At 40.0% G+C, this 17,698-nt stretch overlaps 1 protein-coding gene across 1 annotated transcript in view; it reads left to right on the top strand.

The window, feature by feature from the left end:
• The window catches only part of Grm8 (glutamate metabotropic receptor 8), a 963,476-nt gene that overhangs the window by 57,200 nt on the left and 888,578 nt on the right, over window positions 1-17,698 (top strand). The window lies entirely within an intron of this gene.

The following is a 17,698-nucleotide window of genomic DNA, read 5'->3' as shown; positions in this document are numbered from 1 at the left end:
CAGCAGTGTTACTTCTTAATACCCTGTCACTGAAGGCTAAGTTTCAACATGAATTTTGGAGGGACACTTGGGCAATAGCAAGTGTTTTAGAAGGTTTATCATCCCAACTCCAATATGCTCTTTATGTTAGCTTTCAGAAATTTCTGAAACAGTCTTAGTCTAATGTAGTATCTATACTAACATGATCATCTTTTTAAAATATATGAAGCTATACCTATCAAGTATTACACCTTTTATTTGTGCTCATTATCTGTGAATCCAAAAAGAAGTTTTGGCAGCCAATAACAGTGTTTTCCTGGTGTCTTGGGATATAGTTTATTGATAGTGCAGATACTGTTTACTAATAATGTGATGCTTCTGCCCATATTCTTTTTATATTGTTTGTATTGACTCCTTCTTTCTCATTGATGACTATTAGTCTTACATTGTTCATCTTTGCATTGTCTTGCAGGTGATGAATTATTTTTTTCCTATATCCTAGCTGTTTTGTGTGTGTGTGTGTGTGTGTGTGTGTGTGTGTGTGTGTGTAGGGTCTCACTACACAGCTCAGACTTGTAGTGATCCTCCTTATTTCTGCCTCCCTAGTGCTAGGATTACATTGCAGGTGCACGCCACCACGCCCAGACTCTATTGCCGGCTCAGCACGCTCAAGGACAGGACCAGTACTGCATGCAGAACCAGGGATTGAATCCTGGCCCCTGTGCTTACCTAAGCAAGTGTTTAGTCTGCTGAGCTATACTGCCACCCCCTATTTGCTTTTAAAAGATCTTTTCTTACCTTTTCACTAGCTGCACCAGTGTCTTCAAGATCTGAAACTTTCCTTACTTTCACTCAAACGGTTTAGCAAGCTTATGATTGAGATTTTAAATTCCTCTATATCTCTTTGACTCTGCTTCATGTGATCTATTTCTTTCCTGTATTGCTCATTCAAGGATTCCATCGTTTTTCTAATCTCCTCTATTTTTTATCAGTGTCTTCCTGAGAAGCAGTTATTAATTCTTTCATTATAGTTATCCTTTCTTTTTTATGTGAGAGATTATTTCTGATCTGATTTCCTCTATATGTTTGTGCATTTGATTCTTTACTTCAGACACTATTAATTCAGAGATTTCTTTTTTTTATTTCAGAGGTTATTTCTGATCTGATTTCCTCTGTACCTTTCTGCAGCTGTTTCTTTACTTCAGACGCTATTAATGCAGGCGCTTCAGCTGTGTGATTCTCAATTTCTTCTGTGCTAGCGTCTTCTGCACTTGTTCTGGGTGGGCTCAGGGCCTGAGATTGCATTTTGCACCTTCTCTTTATCATTTTGTATAGCACTGCCCTCTGACCTTTGGTGGAGAGCTTTGGTGCAGTTATAATCTTAGCCCCTACTGAAATTCTTACCCAAGAGAGATTATATGATTAAGGTGGTTATAGTTTTGTATTTACAGAACTACAATAAGGAAAACTAATAATGGGTAATGATATTTAGCAGTTGACAAACTTTTATAACTAGTTGGTTTGTATTTTAGACAGCAAGAACAGTCATTATGTCTATATAGCTAAGCAGATATTAAATTGGGAGTTTGTATTTAGGTTAGTTCCGCTAAGTTCTGTCTGATTGCTTCCCCTTGATGTACCTGGTGTTTTCAGGCCGACTAGTTTATCCTGATTACCTTTTGCTCCCTCTCTCAATCAAGAGAGAAAGAGGGAGGATGTTGTTATAGATCTAGGTCTAGCAAAATGTCTCAGCTTACTGGGTGTAGATCTACGAAGTGTGAATTCATCCAGTTGTGCCTGGCTTGGGTCTGGCTGTTGTGCTCAGCTTCTTTCTGCTGCAGCCCTTGGAAGTAAACCTGTTGTGCCCCTCTGTCAAGATGTTCCGCTCCTGGATTAGCTGGGTGGTTCTGGTTCTTAGCCTCTCTGCAGGGACTTCAGCTGCAGAGTTTCACCCCAGGCCTGTATGCCGGGCCTGGGCTGGGTCTGGAGGGGCCCAGAGAGCAGGAAAGAAGGACTCACTCACAAGTGGGCCTGGGCTGGGTCTGGAGGGATCCAGCAGGCAAAGGGGAGTGAGGCAGCTCTCCCACACACTTGCAGGGCCTGGAATTGGGCTGTGTCTGGAGGGGTCCTGAGAGGAAGGTGGAAGTTCTCAATCACACACTGGGCCTGGGCTGGTTCTGGAGGGGTTTGGAGGGGCCCAGAGAGCACGGCTGAAGGTCTCACTCACATGCCGCCCTTGGGCTGGTTCCAGAGAGATTCCAATAATGTGATAATTAGTACAGTTTTACTGATAATGTGGAAAGAGTACTTGAGTAGGAGTTGGAGTGTCTAACTGTGTGACTAAGAAAAGTTACTGATCATTTTACATTTGGGTGCTTTTGCCATAAAGATAATTCATCATAAAAAGATTCATAATATATATTAGGATTAGAAGAAATCTTAGAGTTATTAATCTCCATCTTAAATCAAATAACTAGAACTCATTAAACCATCTGTGGCAAATAATCATTCAGTTTGGATTGAACAGGCCAGTGATTACTCCCTTATACCACTCATTCCATTGTTTAATATTTCACAAGGTGAGAACATTTTCCTTTGTATTAGAATGTTCTGATTTTCACTGAGCCTAAACCCGTACAGCCAGTGCTCACCTCAGAGCCATATGCTTACAGAGGTGGAAGGACATGCATGGGTCCTAGTCTATATTTTAGTGCCCAGATTCTTACTTTTTTTTTAAGCATTATGGTTTTGATGGATTTAGCATTATGTCCCCCAAAGGCCTCATGCAGTCATAGGCAAGGCTTTTGGAAGGTGATTTAATATTTGTGTGTGTGTGTGTGTGTGTGTGTGTGTGTGTGTTATAGCTGACTTGCTGTGAGGAGGTAGGTTCTGGTTGGAAGGGAGGAGGTGACTGGGGGCCTGGCCAGGAAGGTTGTATTTCTCTTCCCGGCTTCTCACTTCTCTGTGTGCTTTATGGCCACCATGATGTGAGCAGTTTTGTCTGCTAGACCCTTCTACCATGCATTTCCTATTTTGGAGCCAGCTGACTCTTGACTGAAAAAGTGAACTTAAATAATGCTTTCCTTCTTTAAGTTGTGGTTGTCTGGTGTTGTGTCAGAGTGCTGAGGAAAGTAACCGAGACATTTAACCATTCTTCTTTGAGTTTGTTGTGATGATAGGGAAAATAATTCTGGGTTTTCTAGGTAGGAAGCCACATATTTTCAAGAGCTGGTTTCATTTGCACCCTCAGAATTTAGGTTAAACTCTCCATATGTTTAGGGCTTCTCCCACTTCTACTCAGAGCTTTTTTCTCTGGCAGTAGAGCCTTGTAGTTTGCTCCAGCATAGGTACTAGGAAAATTACATGTTTTAGGGATGCCACTGGCTCACAGTCTATCCTAGAGCTATAGGATTTCTTGAATATATTGCCCATTGTATGTAGGATATTAATTTACTATTAATTAATTTTTAGTGCTTAGCATGCTTGACCCAAGAAACACTATATATCCTCTTCATCCTGGTGTGTCAGTGCCAGAGGATCTTCAGTGAAGATGTAGTCACTCCTAGCTGGCTGCAGAGATCCAGAGAACCTCAAGTTAGACCTCTAGGATTTCCTTATTGGTGAACTAAAAATTTCCCAAAGTATTTTTACCTCTTCCCTTGCCAGTCTTCATACCTGCAATGACCTTTGTGAAGGATGCTGGCATCTCCTTGGTTCACTCTTCTCCTGCACCTCTAGGAAGTACCATTCAGGCTATGGAGCTTCAGGGTATAGACTTGGGAAGGGAAGAGTGTTTCAAGTCATAGAGCAGCAAACCAAACAGAGACCACTGGATTTGCGGGGTTTCTGGGGAGAGTGCCCTTTGCTCGTCTTGCAGTTCCTCTTTCACTGAGTAATGAGTAGCTGAGATCTCAGTTGGGACTCATTCTGGACAGTGTATTCTTGGTTTTGAGAATGGTGGTGGGATGTTAATGAGGTTCCTTTCTGATTTAGCACTTGAGTAATTTTATTCCTGTAGCTATGGTGTCTCCCTTACCTCACTGAATGAGGTTTTTAGATAAATTTACTTCCTCAGCAAGCTGAGTGCAAAGTGAAGTCACTATGTCTTGTTCTAGGTGCTAAATCTTGTTGAGGTAGGAAAAGACATGAAACCTCAATTAAATCTATGGAAACATCATCAGTCCCTCAATTCTCAATTGGCTAGCCCTTAGCCTTATGCACCAACAAAGCAGCATAGAAAAGAATATTTAAACAAACACACATTATTAGATGTTCCAGAGTGAAACTTTTGTGAGAAATGAAGTTAAGAGCCATGTGTCTTTCAAAGATCATGCAGGCATGCAATGCAAACAAATAAAAACAATAGGGGGGAGAGAGGGAGAGAGAGAGAGAGAAATTTGAGCTGCTTACAAGTTGAAAAGTGCTACTCTGCAATGAAATAACTGAAAAAAAGTGACTCTGATGATTACAGGCAGAGTGCAGTAGAGCAGTGGCTTGTAAAACTAAGTTGCTCATGTATACCAAATTGAATAGCCAAGACCCTGGAGAAAGGGGCATATCTGCTGGTCAGCAGAGGAACAAGTCTGTGACCATTGGAAATGCTTTGTAATGATTCATATGTGGATTCCCTCTCCATAGGATCCTGAGTTCCTTTGAGATGGTCAGCATAGACAGGTTCCTGAATTTTAGGGTATACATCTTGGTTGCCTACTTGTTAGCTAAGTTACTTAACGTATTACTACACAGGCCCAGTTTTCATTGAAGCAGCCACTGCAGTGACAACTTTCTTATAGGGTTGTGGCAAGGATTGTTAGTGGCAAGTTGTGTGCTTTGCACAGTGGCTAGTACTGCTTACATGTGAAATACTGTTGTCAGCTACATGTCTACTGTCAGTACTTGGCTCAATGAATGTTTATTGAGTAAATAAGTGGTTATTTATTATTAGTGGATTAACAAAAGTTTTATTTTCACTTAATTCTTTCTCTTGATAGTTAATATTATTATGCCTATTAAAATGGAAAACTGTGGAATAAGGGTTCTGAGGAGAAAGACAAATGCATATAAAATAGAGAACATTTTCTTAAGAATATAATGAGCATATAAAAATCAGGAAAATGTTCCCCACCCATATGTCTCATCCTTTTTCACATATATTCTGGTGTAGAACTAATGATCTCTCCTTAGGTCTACTCCTGTATTGAGGAAAATAATAACTATCCTCTCCATCAAGTATGTGACTAGTGTCTGAATCATTGCTTCCTCCTGTTTCCCCCTCATTCTTCACGACTGCATGTTTGCAGACATACATGCTGTGTTCATCTCGTCTTCTGCTTAACATCTGAGTCTGCTGTGTGTGTCTTTCCCCACCATTGCTTTCATCTAGTGCCTGTCAACTGTGGCTTAAATTCATGTCAGACTGCTCTGATTGATAATTAAGGTGAAGTCTTCTAGGAATGTCCAAGATAAGCAATGATCAAACTTCCTCCTGAAAAGTTCACCAGTGTTCATGAACAAAGGACCCATGAATGATTTAAGCAGCTTGGATTTTCATTAGTTTGCAGAGTGTTGGAGCGGGTTGCTTTCTCTCTATGAAAGAATGTATGAGACTTGTGCTGAAGCTTGTTGGAACGTGAATGTGAAATGCACATAACTCGAGGTGGTGCTGAAGTTTGCTGTGATCATTAAAGTAGGATAATTCCAAGGGAAAAAAACTTTTCATGATTATAGAAGATCTCACTGTAGAGAAATTCCACATACAAAGATGGGAAAACTATCTTTTAAATTTTTATTTTCTTTATGTATTTGGTATAGGGTCTCACTACACAGCTGGGACTTGTAGTGATCCTCCTGTTTTCAGCCTCTCCAGTGCTGGGATGACAGGTGTGCACCACCACACCCAGTTTCAGTTGCAGTCTCAGTACACCCAGGGGTGGGGCCTACGTGGCATGTGGTTGCCAGGGATTGAACCCCGGTTCTTGCACTTGCCTAAGCATGTGCTTAGTCCACTGAGCTATATTTCTGGCTCTGGGAAAACTATTTTTATGTGTATTATAAAAATACATTTAATTAACCCCAATTTACTTAACAAAATCTTAGTAAATTTAAGAAGCTGATAGCTAGGCAAGTTGATATAAGACTATAGAATCACTCATTTAGAATTCAGAGGCTGAAAGTTTCTATAGTGAGTAGGAAAACTCAAGTTAAATGGAGTAAGAGACTTAAATCAGCAGTTCCAAAAGATGAATTTACCATACTGGAGCAGGCTTACTGAAAGGCTTACCAGAATGATTAGGGAGTCCTCTTGGCAGGGATTCTATAGCATGTGGGTGGAGTGGAATGGCTACACCTTACCCACAAGTGTCAGTTATTCTGTTTGTAGGTAAACATGGAGGAAAATGCTCAGAGGCAGTGGTTGGATCAAAGGATAGATTTTTCAGGAGATGACACTGAAGGATTCAGAGACTGGTTCTGATACCAGAGACTGGTGTTGATACCAGCGACTCACTTGTCTCTTCCATCTCTGCCTTTGTAATAAAGTTCAAGTGGACTGTGGCTTTTATAACAGTAGTTAGCCAATCCCATTGGGACATAATTACTTAGGATGAATTTGATCATAAACATTTGTATTTCTAAAGGGCAAAGAAGGACTTGTTTTGGGTATAGTTGCCTGGAAATAGATGGAAGAAGAGAGAGAATAAAGAAGTAGGTATAGAGTTGGAGAGGGAGAGGGAGGGAGGGGGAGGGAGAGAGGGAGAGGGAGGGAGGGGGAGAGAGAGAGAGAGAGAGAGAGAGAGAGAGAGAGAGAGAGAGAGAGAGAGAGAGATCATGGGGGAAAGAAGTGGCGTTTGTGACAGGCTAAAAGAAAATTAGGATGTTGTCTTAGTTACTTTTCTTTTGTTGTTGGGACAAAATGCCTGACACCCGATTTATTTAACTTACAGTTCATGGAGGTTTCAATCTGTAATCAGCTGGTTCCAAAGCTGGGTGACGTGGTGAGAGGCAACAGTTCCAGGTGGGAGAAGACAGCAAAAGTAACAGGAGCACAAAAGTAACAGGGGCACAAAAGTAACAGGGGTGCAAAAGTGGGGAGCAAGCCTCTTTTCTTCCCTTGTGTTGTAAGCAGGTTACCTTCCCCCGGGGCAAGAATACCACTCAGATCACCTCTTGCACAAGCTTAGGACCCATACAAAATGAGGATCCTGGCTCCCTGCTGGGTCACTTAGCTAACCTTCTAAACTTCTCAAGTCGACACAATGTGTTACCCATTACAGATGTGCACAGAACTGCAGAGCTCAGGTGGCCAACTGTGATCTGAGCCAGTGAGCAGACCCCACCCCTGCCGGTCTCTCTCCCCTCCCTACCATACACCCCAGGTGAAGTGAGACACACTGCGGTGATCTCAGCAGAACACTTCGGAGGACTGCAGAACAGCAGCAGAGATGACACCTCCCCAAGCCAGACACTTCCTGATAGCCCTGGGCAGAGTGCTGAGCCTCTTATCTGACTCCTGAGGAGACAGTTTGCCAGAAGGCCAAAACTGAGGACTGTGACTGGTTGGGTTTGTGCTTATTGGATGTGACATGTGTAGCACCTTCAAGTTGATTGGGGAAGGCTTCAAAGGGAACCTGAGTCCTGGTATGCAGGCATTAATGGAAATGTGACTGCATTTGTATTCATGGGCTGCTGAAACTTGGAATATTTGGAATTACATACAGTGCCTTAATTCTAAAATGCTATGATTATGCTATATTTAATAGCACTCACACATGGTGAGACAAAAAACTACTTAGCACTAATTTACAAATGAATCACCGAATTTTTAGCCCAGGAAGGAACTTCAGGAATCATCAACTTTAACTCCCACATTTAAAAAATTAAAGTCAGAGAGCAAAAGATGGGGAATGACTAAGCTCTGTGATGTTTGGCATGTTAGCTGCAGAATTAGGACTATAGCCACGTCTTCTGGACCCCAGAAGGACAAAAAGGAGGAAGGAGTAAAGTTTAAAAGAATCAGTAAACTATTTAAAGTACAACTTGATTTCACATAAAGTTAAAATTTTAGAAATATTATATTTACACCTGATGTACAGTGAGCTAACCAGTAGTTCTCTAAATAATAGTGTCTATTCAAAGAAAAGGTTCTGAAATGTCAGTTTTATGATTAGGTTTCAACATAAATTGTGTCTTTGTTCACTCTATATTGGCAGTTCCTCTGTTGTAGATTTTATTGTCAAGATAGTTCAGGGTGGTTTCTCTGCGGAAGGTGATAGAGGCCTCCAGCGCGCTGCATATTGTATCCCAAAGGCCTGCTCTAGTTGTTTCCTCTATCTCAAAAGCTCTTCCTCTAAATCATCCTAAAACTGTCTTCTCATCTTTTATGTATGTATGAGCCAAAGAGTCACCTCCTGAGGGACTGCAGCTCATTCCCCATCTCTCCCCAGGCTAGTAATTCTCTCTCAGTGGCTCTCAGCAGGTATCCCCTCCATGCCCTCCGAAGAACATCTTCCAACTTTGGGAAATACTTTTGACTGTTCCTACTGGGTTGGCAGTTAATGAAGGACATGGGTTGCTAACTATCCTGTAGCCATGGCATAGCTCCCCATAAAAATCTTAGCTGGTTAAACATGCCGATAGCACCAAGATTAAAAGACCTTGCTCTCAGTCTGTTATGGTCTGGATCTAAAGTGTTCCTCAGAAGTCTCAGGTCTTCAGGAGTGGGACTTCGGAAAGACTGTTGGATCAGGAGGGTGCTATACTTATCAGTGGATGAATCTGATGATTTTATAGATGAATGTGCTCTCAGGCAGTGGCACCTGCTTGCATGTAGGTTGCTGGGTCTGTGACCTAGAAGGGTGTATTCTTGTCCCTGGGGCCTCCCTTTTCCCTCTGCTTCTTGGCCACTGAGGGGTGAACAGATTTCCCCTCCATACCCTTCCACAGTGGGGTGACCACTGTGGACGGAAGCTTCTGATACTAGGAGCCCATACAATCAGGATCCACATTTTTATCTTTCAGAATATCAACAAACAAAAAAGGTGAAAATTATTGAAAACAAGTGACCACTGACCCCCTTCCCCATGAAAGGCATCAGTGTGCTCTTGTGGCTTCTACAGGCCTCATTTCTTTGGCATTGTGACTTCTATAGCTCTGGTAATCTCAGCTCCCACTGTGAAGTGGGATGGAAATGAAGCCATTTGTACAAAAGCTATAACTGGCAAAGAGTAACAACTTATTGATTCAGGCTGTTCAGAAAGGCTATGTTTCTTCTCCAGTTCTTTTCATTCCTGATCTGGGTTGAATTGAGAGCACAAATTCTACTCATATGTATTAATGGTTTTCTGGTAATGTAAGGTATTGGTCATGAAATGAAAAGAATGATTTGAAGCACTAAGAGAGAGCAGAGTTTCAACCATACGCTATATAAGTAAATTAAAAAAAAAAAAAGAAAGCAACTTGTCCTAATGTCAAATCTGAGGTTGCCTTAGTACATTTTCCTCAATAGAATGGAATAATATATTATTAGTGATTACATTTAATTAGCAAATATGATCAGGAGTATTGTGGAAATAAAGATCGAAAAGTGCCTCAACAGCTTTAAAATTCACAGATGGCAAATCAAGTAAGAGATCTGTTTATCACTCTCCGGGCACTCTGCAAAAATGCACATTGGAGGGCAAGGATGCTTCTAATGGCAACTGCTGCACTTTTGAAAACCTCAGTGGAACCTTTGGCTCTCTGATATTTAGCTCTCCTAGTGTCTAGCTGCGGAACAGGGAAGCCACCTTCCTGGCCACACAGTTGTGAGACTGCTCTGCTTTGCTAAGAGTGTCTGAAGGCAAGAATGGGAGAATCACGTATGTGTAATGACGCTTTGGAGATTGTTAGGCCATGTGCTATGTTTTGTAAAGCCTTACGCAGCTTTATGTGTGGTGCTATAGAATATTCCAAACCTGCTTATTTGCGTTCAGACTCTGTCTATAGGTCAGTGAATGTTACCTACATTAATTGTGTGGCTTAGGTACCCCTTTTTATGTAATGAAAATAAAATCAATTAACGAATTTCACAGTCATCTAGAATTCTAGTGATTCTGAATTTCTTTTACACTTTAAAGAATTTCCATACTGTCCCTCTTTATTTGCATTACATATATTTGAGTACTTTATAAAATTTAGAAAGTTCTATAGTGAGGGAATTCTTTTTCTAGTTATGGGGGTTTCATCTTTCTTTTCCTTTTCTGCCTCCCTCCATTTCCCTTTTCTTCTTTTCTAAAAACAATTCATGCAAGCTTCAACACTTTGAAACCCCAAACTAAGGGTTCATTGGCATATTTAAGAAGTTATTATCAAATTCAAATAAGTGAATGTGCATTTGGTATTATTTGCTTCTTATATCAGCTTTTCATTGCTGATGTAAGAAGTATCTGACATACTCACTTAAAAGAGAAAAGGTTCATTTTAGTCGTGGGTGGCGGGTTCAATGCAGACACATCAGAGCACAGGCAGACTGCTCAGCTCATGGCCACCAGAAAGCAGAGAGGGAGGGGAAGAGGCAGAGAGAGGACTGTGACAAGGATGTGCCCTGCTGGGGTGCCCGGTTCCATGACCTGCTTCCTCTGCTACCAAACCCTCACCTCTTAACAGCACATCCAGCTGATCAGTGAAGTAATCTATTGTTGAGGTGTTCTCAATCTGCCACTTATTAGCTGTGACCTTGGATAAGTGCTATTTTACAGTTCACTCATTTTTGGAATGGGATGCATAACATGTATAATTACCTTGCAGGTTTTTTTTTTTCTGTATTTTAGGAAAAGGTCTACAGGGTGTTCAGGGTCTCACTACTAGATTGGACTCACAGTGATTCTCCTGTTTAAGCCCTCCAAATTGCTGGGATTATAGGTGTGTGCCACCACACCCAGTCTCAATTGCTTTCTCAGCATGCCCGGGGGGGTGGGGGGGGACACATGGTAGGCCCGGGGACAGAACCTCAGGCCCCTGCGCCTGTTTGCAGGTGCTTTAATCTGCTGAGCTATTTGGCTGGCCCACCTTGCAGTTTTTAATGTGGTTAAAATGAAATAAATCATGCAGCACCAAGGATAGTAGGGGGCATGGAGAAGATATTTGATAAAGGGTAAGCTTCCTTTCCCTCTCCCTAGTCACCCTGCTTACCCACAAGAGGGTGTTATAGTTGTAGGTACTGTGTTTGGGAGTATCAAGTGAGACTTTACAAAATCACTTTGCAAATACAAAGTACAATATCAATACAAGCTATGGATGTGACAGATTTTATGATCCTACACATGACAAAGCTGTACGTCTGTTGAGAAGTTGGTGGAGATTCCATATAAAGTTGGAAGTTTTTTGATAATGGAATGGTATTATGGTTTGTATCTAGGTGTTGCCTCAAATCCTCATGCAGTCATAGGGCAGCTTCTAGGATTTGTGATTAATTCATGATCCAATGCTGGGATCATGGTGTGATTGCTCTTCCTGCCTGGAGGTGGGTAATCTGTGTTACTAAGGAGGGGAGAGAGGCTGGCCTCTGTTGCCTTAGCCCTTTGCTCTTTGCTGTTTTCTGCCACCATGAGCAGGTGCTCTCTGCCATGTGCTCCTGTGCCTTGGAGCCAGCCTAGTATGGACTGAATCCTCCACTAACTGTGAGCTAAATACACCTTTCCTTCCTTAATTTTGAGTGTCAGGTATTTTGTCCCAGCAATGAGGGAAGAGTAACTGAGAAAAATGGTGAGTTGTTTTTGTGTCACATCTATACCTGACTGAACAGTGCTCCTCAACATTCATGTCTATGGGGCCAGCCAGATAGCTTACCAGACTAAAGCGCCTGCTTAGGCAGGCTCAGCAACCGGGGTTTGATCCCTGTGTGCCATGCTGGCCACACTCTCAGGGTGCACTGAGATGGCAATTGAGACTGGGCATGGTGTCATGTGCCTGTAATCCCAGTGCTTGGGAGGCTAAAAACAGGAGGATCACTATGAGTCTGATCTGTGTAGTGAGAACCTGTAGACCCTGTACTAAAATATATATTAAAAAAACCAACAACAAACTTGTGTCTATGCATAGTCTCTGAGTATAGTTAAGGTAAGGTAGGTGAAACTATGATGATTGGTAAATTAAGTGTATGAAAGCATTTTGATTTATGCTATTTTTAATTTTTCAGTCTCTAGCACCATCTTGATAAGTTAAAGAGCATCAGTACTTCCTCTCTTTTTATTGGTTATGAGTTGTGTAATTTACAATGATATAAAGATTCTGCCTTAACTTAAAAATGAAGGTTATTAAGAAATAATATTGAAATAATTGAAATCCTCGCACAAAGGGAAATTTATATCTGACACTATCTACATAGAAGAGTTTTCAAAGTACTGGTTTTGTTTGTTTGTTTTTGGAACTTCACCAAAGAAAGCAGGATGAACTTGGAACAGGAGGAAGCTTTTAAGTTTCCCACTGCTCCAGTCCCATCCATTTGCTAAGCAGGTGAATTACCAGGCCAGAAGAGATGCATGTGTAGGAGGGGAACAGTGGCTAAAAGACTTGATGGCTTATTATAGGCTTTTAAAATACAATTCTTTTAGCAATAAAATCATATTGAATGTCTTGGCCATAGCACATAACTGATGTAAAAATTCTGTTTTTCTTTCTAAGTAATTTTGAGCTATGCAGGTTTCAGAAGGTAGAGAAGTTAAACAAGTTTGACCTGTGGTTGTCTTAGTCCCTCCAGGGAGAGATGTAATTTTCTTCTTGCTACCCATTCCTCGAGTGTAGGCCTCCCTAAGATTTCTGCTAGATATTGAGTGAACATGAGGTTGAATAAAGGGAAGAGAAACTGACCAGAGCTGATATTCCCAGTAGGGGTAGAATTACATATCTAGCTTGTTTCAACTACTGTTCGATTTCAACTTACTAGAGAAAACCAAAGAGGTGTACATGGTTTGGTGAGGTGAGGTTTTTACCCTCCTGTCTTGTCCCAAGTTCAGCTTCACAACTCTGTGGCTAGTCCATCTTCAAATGATTTATTTCTCTTTTCTAAGTAAAGTGTACACATGACCTTACTACTGTTACTTACAAGTTGGTTGTTCATCATATACTCACAAACAAGGGAAGCAAAGCTGACATGAAATATTCCAAAAGTAATAGTATAATGAACCTAATAGTATTTTGTCTGAAACTTTGTTTTTTCTTTAAAAGATGTTTCTTCCCCTTAAAATTGGCACTGTCATCATCATCGTGTTCTGGTTAACTAGGATCCTGCACAGCACTTTTTCTGGGGTAAACGGGAGTGTTGGTGCTTTTCTGAACAAGAGCACAGGCCTGGGGAGATAGCTCAGCAGCATAAGCACTTGCTTTTGTTGTCTTTCACTTTTTGGGACAAGTACAAAGTCTTGAGTTCGATCCCTGGTATGAAAAAAAAAAATGAGGGCAAAGTGTACATCACTTTTTAACAGTAGGCAGCAGAGTTTCAGACAGTGCTGCTGACAGATGCACTGCAAAGAAACCCAGTCCTTATGTGCTCCTGTTCACTTGTCCCTGCCAGGACCAGTGCCTGGATCTGGGCGTAGCATCATCCTCAGCGAGTAATCAGTACAAGTACCTGTGGACCCTGCCTTGCCCTGTGTAGTCTCGCCAAAGACCTGCAGAGGCGTTGGTACTCATTACATGAATGTGCACGTCTGTAAGAGAAGGGGTTGCCTAACAAGCACAGCAGCTGAATAGTGTTTTGTCTTTTTAACATTAATTATTGCATGTATGTAGTGTGTAATGTTTACATTCCTTGTGGTAAATAGATATATGGACATAACACATCTTAATTCCTTCCTTTACTTCCCCCATCTCTTTTTCCTCCCATCTCTTGATCTTCCTTTTCTTTTTAACTATATGTGCTGCCTAAGTGAGCACATTGATCTTCCTTTTAGAGAAAGTTATATGTCCCTACTTCCCACTGTCTGTCTCTTATTTTGCTCTTTATTTTTATCCAGGCTTTCTCATGTAAGAGAAGCAATGTGATATTCTGCTTCTGATTATGGTCTCAGGGTGCATCTATTTTCCTACAAATGACTCAAGTCTGTCCTTAATACAGAGTAGTACTTCAAGGTGTGTAAAGATTGTATTTTCTTTATTCCTTCATCTGTTGATGGACATGTGGGCCATTTTCAAGATTTAGCTGCATTAACTTGTACCACTATGGACACGGGCGTGCATGAATCTTTGCAATTTGTTGTCTTTAACTTTTGGGGGCAATACCTGGATGGGGAATAGCTGGGTTAAATAGAATTTCTACTTTTGGATATTTAAGGCCTCTTTATACTAATTTCCATAGTGGCTGTGGTAATCTATGATAGAACCAACCCATAGATTCCAGGCTGTTGTGTACCAAAAGCAAAGAATTGTCAGTGTATATGGTAAAAGAAAAAGTAGCCACGTTTATTGAAGATAATGGAAAGAGGTGCTCACAAATAGAGAAGTGGTGTTGGGGCTACAGAAAAATAAAAAGCACACATAGATAAATAAGGCTTTCAGATTTGAAAACATGTACACCCTAGCCTGGGTGCCTCTCAGTGGCTCTGTGGATATGATTGACAGGAATGACTGTGCTGAGCCATGTCAAGGACACCACAGCATGCATGCCTGTCCCATAATCCACTCTGATTAAATTATATACATGAGATGCGGTCCATATGTATAAACCTTTAATGATATTCCAGTTGGGGAAAGGTCGCTAAATGTCAGGCCAAGAGATCTGACACTCATATGCTCTGGCCTGCAGTTTTAGAGATTTCTTGGATCTTTGCTATTTTATTTTTGTGTAGGTGTTGTCCAAGTTCAGCTGGGTGGTGGGGGAGTGGTCTCCCAGCCTCAGTTGGGCTACCTGTACTGGTTCTGCTAATTCACACTTCCACCAGCAATGCAGAAGCTCTTCCCTACCACTGCCTGCATCTTCTCCAGCACTTGTTATTATTTGATTTGATTCTTTCTGGGATAGGATGGAATTGCAGTGTTTTAAATTGCATTTCTCTAGTGGCCAATGATGTTGAGCATTTCTTTATGTATTTATTGGCCATTTGTACTTCTAGGAAGTGTATATTCATTTTGCTTGTCCATTTTTGATTGAGTTTTATTTTGGAAAGGTCTATTTTTTGGAGTTTTTAAATATATTATAGATATAAGTCCTCTATCTGTAGAATCCTTGGTAAAATTTTTCCCCATTCTACAGGTTGTCTTTTCACTGTGCAGGTTATTTCTTTTGCTGCAAAGAGGCTTTGTAACTTAATATGATCCCATTTGTTAATAATTTTACCTAGCTTGTCTTCTAGCAGGTTAAGTGTTTCTGGTTTACCATTTGGCTCTTTGATCCATTTTGACTTTAGTACATGATGAGAGCTAAGATTTTAGGGTCAATCTTTTGCATGTGGATAGCCAGTTTTCCAAACACCATTTGTTAAAGAAGCAATATTTACTCCCTTGTGTACTTCTGGCCCCTTTGCAAAGAATCACATAGTTGAATCTACTTGGAGTTGTACCTGCACCCTCTATTCTGTTCCATTGATCTGCATGTTTGTTTTTGTATCAGTACCTGCTATCTGTTTTTTTTTTTTTTTTTTATCATGACAGGTTTGTAATAGGAGTTTCAGTCCAGGAAGATGATGCTTCCTGCTTTGCTCTTGCTCTTGCTATTCTGGGTCTCTTCTGGTTCCAAGCACTTTGTATTTGTTTGTATACTTATAAGAAGACCAATTTCTTTTCTTTGTGATGTGTTCTCATCTTATTTGAAAGCAAATTTAATTTCTACATGATAAGCATTCATGTGTTGTCAACCCACAATCATCTTGAAGCCGTAGTTGAATTAAAAAAATACCATCAATCATGAAATGAGTGATAAATTTCTTTAATGCTGGACGAGATAAGTCAGAAGTCACTAGACTAGAATATAGACAAGACCCTCACAACAAACAAACCTTTCGCATAGTATCTCAGTGAAAGAAAAACACTTGCAAGCATTTATTGAGGGCTTACAATGCATAGGTGATTTATAAGAATTAGCTCATTTGACATTCCTGAAAGTTATACAAGGAGAGGCAGCACTATTGCTCCTATTTTTATTTCACAGGAAACTGCTGCTCAATTCAGTTCAGTAACCTGACTAAGGCCACAAACCAGATATGACATTTAAATTCAGGACAACTGCATGTACCTGTGCTTTGTGACACATTAGCCTTTGTGTCATTTGTATATATCATGTGGGGATGCATAAGATGCCCAAATGTCACTTATATTAAGTATTTGGGCTTGAAGAATCAAAGAAAACATTATCAGGCCTAGGTAAACTAAAAAAAAATCTTCTTTTTACATCCAGAAAGCAAAAAAAATACATAATGGTCTGTACAGGACTTGGAGTTTGGATTTCAAATACTTTATGATAAGGAAATGGTATGGAGTTTATATGTGTCAGTGCTCAGAAGAAGTAGATTTATAGAATGCAATTTTTAATGTACTCATATGCTTTAATATAAGTATAAATATTAATATTTAAATCAAAACTGTGAAGAATAATATTCTCCTATTTACCTGTGTCAAAGTTTCATTCATTTTTCCTTAAGTGTCTGATACTTTTTATACATTAACAAATGGGCAAAATCAATGAATTTTCTGGCATGTTTTATTGTTTTACTTCATATTATTCACTCTTTTCTCCAAGAGCTGTTTTTCACTTTGCTATCTTCCCTTTTTATTTTGCTGACAGACATGATTCTTTACTCATTGAAAGAAATGAAGGCATTTTTTGTTTAATGATAACAAAATATCAAAACAAAACACATATAAATAAATAGATTGGGGTTGTGATCATGTTGGGAAAAATAGTACTGTATTGTGTCTTTGGTCGCAACCTTCTCCCTCTTGCTTCTTCAAAGAGCTGGCTCATGAATGACTTCTCTGAGATAAAAAGCTTGGAGTACACACCAGAATTTTTGTATCTTCCTATTTCTTTGATGATTATCAATTTGCCTAGGTTATTAAGATTTTGTGAAAATATTTTATTGAAAAAGTAGTCTACAGGTAGATTTGTGAAAATAATTTTGCGTGTTGGCCAGATTGCAACCTTTAGGTAGGGAGATTATTTTGGATAATCTGAGAGCCAGATCTAATCACTCAATTCCTTAAAAAGAGATGTTTTCTGGGTTTGATGAGAGACTAAAGACAAAAGCTATGTTTCTAGGTTTGAAAGGGGTGCGAACCAAGGAACTCAGAGGGTCTGCAGAAGCTGTGGAAGGCAAGGAAGTAGATCTTCCTGTGTGGCATCCACAGAGTAAAGGAGTCCTGGAAGCACGTTAGCTTTAGTCCAGTGAGATCCACACCTGAAATAGTTTTTTTCAAGTTATTAAGTTCATGGTAATCGGTTATGACACAGTAGAAAACTAATACATATTCTGCAAAAGAATAATATTGCAGAAATATGTTTAAAATTCTCTCTAGTACAGGGAATATTTGTTGTGTTACCTGTAGTCAATCTTTCATTATTTACAACTAATTTTGTCAATGGAATAGATAAAAAGTTTGTTTCATAACTTAGGAATTAAATAAAAAGTCACCGTGTGATTTCTTAAATCTTAGAGTTGAAAATATGAATTTTACATTATGAAAGGATTATCAATAATTCCATAATATCACTCTTGGATAGTTTTTAAATGAAGAAATTGTACACTGCTAATTT

The sequence above is a fragment of the Octodon degus genome, unplaced genomic scaffold, assembly GCF_000260255.1.
Source record: "Octodon degus isolate 3935 unplaced genomic scaffold, OctDeg1.0 scaffold00160, whole genome shotgun sequence".
NCBI classification, from domain to species: domain Eukaryota; kingdom Metazoa; phylum Chordata; class Mammalia; order Rodentia; family Octodontidae; genus Octodon; species Octodon degus.
Note: the sequence above shows the minus strand (reverse complement) of the source record. Positions and strands in the feature narration are given on the sequence as shown.